The sequence below is a fragment of the Octopus bimaculoides genome, chromosome 19 (assembly GCF_046866305.1).
Source record: "Octopus bimaculoides isolate indiv1 chromosome 19, ASM4686630v1, whole genome shotgun sequence".
In the NCBI taxonomy this organism is placed as follows: domain Eukaryota; kingdom Metazoa; phylum Mollusca; class Cephalopoda; order Octopoda; family Octopodidae; genus Octopus; species Octopus bimaculoides.
This window is the reverse complement of record NC_142946.1, coordinates 9064154-9070104: the sequence shown is the minus strand read 5'-3', so window position 1 is coordinate 9070104 and position 5951 is coordinate 9064154. Positions and strand designations below refer to the sequence as shown.

At 37.9% G+C, this 5951-nt stretch overlaps 1 protein-coding gene and 1 long non-coding RNA gene across 10 annotated transcripts in view; one reads left to right on the top strand and one right to left on the bottom strand.

The window, feature by feature from the left end:
- The window catches only part of LOC149131760 (uncharacterized), a 1392655-nt gene that overhangs the window by 1296933 nt on the left and 89771 nt on the right, over nt 1-5951 (bottom strand). The gene's annotated exons all lie outside the window — the stretch shown is intronic.
- Nucleotides 4579-5951, top strand: part of LOC106884168 (uncharacterized) — a 56230-nt gene continuing 54857 nt past the window's right edge. The window contains exon 1 of the long non-coding RNA XR_001411209.3: nt 4579-4675. This is a non-coding gene — a long non-coding RNA (uncharacterized LOC106884168). The remainder of the gene's footprint in view (nt 4676-5951) is intronic.

Here is a 5951-nt window from a genome sequence, read left to right as displayed (position 1 = left end):
ATATTCAATGTATAAGTGTAATATATGTGTATGTATAAATATATATATATATATATATATATATATATACATACATATACATATATATATATATATATATATATATATATATATATGTATATACATAGACACACACACACGTTATGTGCATATATATGGATCTGTATATATACATACTTTCTCTCTCTGTTTCTGTCACCCACACACACATACATGGATATATGTATGTATGTATGTATGTATGTATGTATGTATGCATAATACACGAAGCATTAGTTATGACATCCTTAGAAAGTAACCAAAGAAGAAACAAAACTAAGAGTATTGTCCTACCAAACAAACCAATCCATTCTTAAATCGTCTACACTTTGTGACCTTATTTAGACTATGTTGTTTTTCTTTTTATGTGTGTGTTTGTGTGTTTGTGTCACTTCCTTTCATACAAATCGATTGCAAATAATATCCGAGTTATGCCGCCTTATTTAACTCACTAATCAAAACCGATTGAATATCTGATTTCAAACGAAAAAAACAGTATCTTGCAAATGGAACCAAAAGTGATTCCAAGATCAATGTCCTAAATATAGAGAGAGATTATTTTTTCTTGATAGGTATCGAGTGGTGCTGGAATTGTTATGACGTTCATTTGCAATGAATGGAAAGAGAAATAGGCTGAGATATGTCACAATATCTTATGAATTACATTAGAACTGATGGGTGTTATAAATTTGTGATGACTTTACAAACCGCTGGAATGAATTCCGTCTTGTATTTTTCTTTACATATATATTATAGGTGGCTGGATGTTTATTGTGGGTAATGGGATTTTGTGTAAGCGGAAGTAGGTTCGGTTTGTTCCCTCCAATATTTTGTTTCAATTTTGTTGTTTCTTTTAGAAGTTTCTTCAGATTTATCTTATCTTGTTTGTTTTTTTTTTTTCCGTAACGCCATTTCCGAAAAAGTTTACTTGTTTGATGTTAACCAAATCAGCTAATGGTTCTATGTATGCATGCATGTTTGTATGTTTATATATTTGCATGTATAATTTATTACGTATGTATGCATATGTGTGTGCGCGCGCGTGGGCGGATATGCATGTATGTATGCAGCTTAATGTAATGCTCAAGCATGGCCGCAGTCAAATTATTGAAACAAGTAAAAAAATAAAAGAATGTATGCCCATGCTGTCGCACCTGCCTCTACCTCTCCAACGTCACCATCCTCACTGGTACCCATCACCGACTCCTTTACCTGAACCTCAAGTAATGTTATTTACTGCATCTCCTGATCTCTCTGCCCTTGCTGGTACAGTTGTCAAACGGAACGCCGCTCGGTTGACCGGTTCGCGGAGCCCCACCGAGACATCAGACTCGGCAATGACACCCTGCTCTCGAGCCACTTCCACTCTACCAGTTATTCGCTATAATATCTGTCTGTGTTCGGACTGTCTCTGCACAGGGGCCATCCAGACACCCGCCTTCGCGTGAACAGGAATTAATCTTCTCTCTTCGTTCCCTTGCACTATATGAACTCAACTCACTACTTCTCTACATCTGCCACTAAATCCATATACCTCTCACATCCAGTTACCTCCCACTTACACACCTGCATACCGCCTACCTCGGTACCCTCGCCACACACACACTACTATACAAACACCCATACACATTGTTCAACTCATAACTCATTTCACATTCCATTACACACACAGACACAACCCCTTCTCACTCTACACACACTAGCGCGAAACACTTCTCGGTACTCACACCACACACCACACACCATTATCCACACACCTACCTATATATATAGTTGAAATTTACAGAAGAACAAAGGACGGAGTCAGGTGTATAAACAACAAACAGGTGTATTAGTTTGATGCTCTGGAAGGTGAGAAAGTCTTTTATGTTTCGAGCCTACGCTCTTCAGCAGAAAATTTAAAAAAAGATTTTTGGAGTTAGCAGTCAATCATGGTGACTGATACTTATATATATATATATATATATATATATATATATATATATATTATATATATATATATATATATATATATATATGACGGGCTTCTTTCAGTCTCCGTCTACTGAGTCCACTCACAAGGCTTTGGTCAGCCCGAGGCTATAGTAGGAGACACTTGTCCAACGTGCCACGCAGCGGACTAAACCCAGAACCGTATGGTTGATAACCAAGCTACTTACCATTCGACCACTCTTGCATGCAACATGGGTGAGAGATTAAGAAGTTCGTTTCATAGTCATGCTGATTCCGGTTAAGTTCCCCCTGAGAGACACTTTGGACAAGCGTCTTCTTTTGAAGTCTCAGACTGACCAATCACCTGCGAGTAAATTTACTGGACGGAATCTCCGTTGAAGCCCGTCGTGTACAGATGTGTGTGTGTGTGTGTTTGTGTGTGTGTATGCGTGCGTATTATCTGCTTGCACGATTTCACAACTGATGTTGGTTTGTTTATGGCCATGAAACGTTGTGCTTCATCAAAAGGAAGCTATTAGTATAAGTAGCAGATTTTAAGAGAGAAAGTACTGGAATGGATTCCTGAATTTATTGACTATGCTGTGCAAGACGGTGCCCCAGCTTGACCGCAGTCTCACAACACAAACAAGTATATAAATATAAACATGTAGAAGGAAATAATAATTTGATGTCTTCATTATTACAATAAAGTCTATGTAACTCATATTTGTTTTATTATTAATGTGGTAAGCCAGCGAGCTGGCAGTGTCGTTAGCACGCCGGGCGAAATGTTTAGCAGTATTTCGTCTGCCTTCGGAGTTTCAAATTCCGCCGGGGTCGACTTTGCCTTTCATCCCTTCGGGGTCGATATCTTAAGAACGAACCAGATGTGTACTGGGGTCTATCTAATCGATCACCGTCCCAAAAATTTCAGGCCGTATGCCTAGAGTAGAAAAGAAAATGCATAGGTCGATATATTAAGTACCAGTTGCATACTAGCGTCGATCTAATCGACAGGCTCCCTCCCCAAAATTTCGGGTCTTGTGCCATCCTTTCATAGAATATACTAATCAAGTACTGTTATCGATGATATTAATTAACCCACCTTCCTATAATTGTTAGCTTTGTGTCAAAATTTGAATCCATTAATAATATGTGACGTGGTTGCACTGTTAAAGATACGCAATTTTTATAACTGTAAATTTGGAAACAATTTTTAATAATCACTTCCACTCGGCAAATTAAAATATGTTTAAAGAAAAAAAATATTATATAAAATAATATTATTACCGGCATAATGCCTCTCCCAAGGTTTAATTGTATTATATAAAATATTTTTCAAAAATTAAATAGTAATAAGATAAGCATTATCGCGGGGAATTAAAATTTAAAAGTTTTCCTGCATTAAAATTATCTTCAGTGCGTATAACCATATGGTAAAAAATACGGAAGGCCGTATTAGTAAAAAAAATATGATGCAAGGGAAGCTACTCTGTGGAGCTATCGTCTACCGCTACATGTAGTGAAATGTCGCTTGAGAGCGCTATGGCTGCGACTATGGTGACCGGTATTTTGGGCGATTCCGTGAGATTAGAGGGAAATTTATGGTCAGTAAGGTTTTGAATATGGAATATATAGAAGTAGATTATTTGTGTGCGTGTGTGTGTTTTTTTTTTTTTTGGTGGTGTTTCTTTTGTGTTTGTTATTTGCAGTTCGCTCTTTCGTAGAGAATGTGAACAGCGAAAATTACGAGAAACAAGCGACAGACGTGTGCATATATATATGTGTGTGTGTGTGTGTGTGTGTGTGTGTGTGTGTGTGTGTGTGTGTGTGTGTGTAAATGAATATGTGTGTGAGTGAGTACGTATGTGTTAAATGTGTGTGTGCGTCTGAGTGAGTTTGCTCAAATACAAATATTTCAATAAATATAGCAGATTCTCAATACATACATGTATATATACACGCTCACACGCACATAGATATACATGTACACACACACAAACACACACACACACATGTATATATAAATTAATATAAACAGCAAGGCGCACTGTCATACCACATAGGAACAATTCAATCGTCGCTAAGCGTGACTAAAGGTGCCGGTGCACCAACAGTGCTAGAAATAAGAGTTAAAACACCCACACTGCTGTAAGAGGACCGCAAATATATACATATACTGACAGTATAAGTATTTATTTGCGCTCTTCTTACAGTATTGAGGGTATTTTAACTCTTATTTCTAGCGATGTAGGTACTTTCGTCACATAGTGACGATTGAATTATTCCTAAACACACACACATACACATGTGTGTGTGTGTATGTACATGTATGTATGTATGTGTGTGTATATATATATATATATATATATATATATATATATATATATATATGCATATATATACATATATATTTATTTATATATATATATATATATATATATATATATATATATAGTATACAGATAGAGCGAGAAAGAGAGAAGAGAGAAGAAAAATAGTTATACACGCGAGCACACACACGTTTACATATATATGTTTGTGTGTGTGTGTGTGTGTGTGTGTGTGTGTGTGTGTGTGTGTGTGTGTGTGTGTGTGTGTGTGTGTGTAAATCTTAACTCTTAATCTTAGTTTCAGTCAGTGTACTATGGTTATGCCGGAACAATTCTTTCAACGGTTTCCAGTCGCTCATACCGAACCCAGGGTAAATTTCAATTCAATACTTATTTTATCGATTTCTTTTTGTCAAACCCCAAATTAACGCATACATAAATGTATATGACATAACCATTGACAGAGACACTATGAGAAATAGGCTCAGGTCTGTATGTTTTGGAATGGCCGTGTGGTTAATCACTTCGTTTTGCAATCATGCTGTTCCAGTATCGATCTCTTTCCGTGGTGTCCTGGTAGCGCCTGGTATTTAACAGTGTGAGCCAGTGGTTAATATTACATTATGGAATAAGGCAGCGAGCTAGCAGTATCGTTCACACACCGAGCGAAATGCTTAGCGGCATTTTGTGTTTCTTCTGAGTTCAAATTCCACCGAGATCCGCAGTTGTGCACTGGGGTCGATGTAATCGATTCACCCGCGGCACTAGAATTGCTGGCCTTGTGTTAAATTTGGGTCCAATATTACATTATGGATAAGACGGCGAGCTGGCAGAATCGTTAGCACGCAGGGCTAAATACTTATTGGTGCCTTTATGTTCGGAGTTCAAATCCCATCAAGGCCGACTTTAACTTTTTATCGTTTCTGCGACGATAAAATAAGTAACAGTTAAGTACTGTGGTCGATTTAATCAACTTAGCCCCCTCCCCCGAAAATTACTGGCTTTGTGCCAAAATATGAAATCAATACTGCTATATGGACGAAGGCGGCGAGCTAGCAGAATCGTTAGCCCGCCGGTCAAAATGCTTAGTGGTATTTCGTCCGTCTTTACGTTCCGAGTTCAAATTCCGCTGAAGTCGACTTCGTCTTCTCCTTCTTCTTCTTCTTCTTCTCTTCTTCTTCTTCTTCTTCTTCTTCTTCTTCTTCTTCTTCTTCTTCTTCTTCTTCTTCTTCTTCTTCTTCTTCGTGGTGGTGGTGGTGGTGGTGATGGTGGTGATTTCTGGTCAAACAAGTTTTATGCCTGCCTACCTGTCATCTACATTGAATACCTGTCATACACTACGCACCAAACCTTGTAACATACATATCATAATTTCGCAGGGGTGTGAATCCCGATGTGTTGGTCATATTCATGATAGTCAACCGGATTTCAATGTTTCTGTTGTTTCGTAGAGGGCGCCACCAGCGACAACTAGGTCACTGGGTTGATGTCGTTGTTATTGTCGGTGTAGTAAGTAGATAAAGCATGGCCGAATAGATAAAATGTTTTCTTTGCAATTATGAGTTCCAAAGTTCGATCCAACTGCACGAGAGTTTTGGCAGGCGTATTTAACCGTAGTCTTGGTTAGATGCAAACATTGTGTGTGCG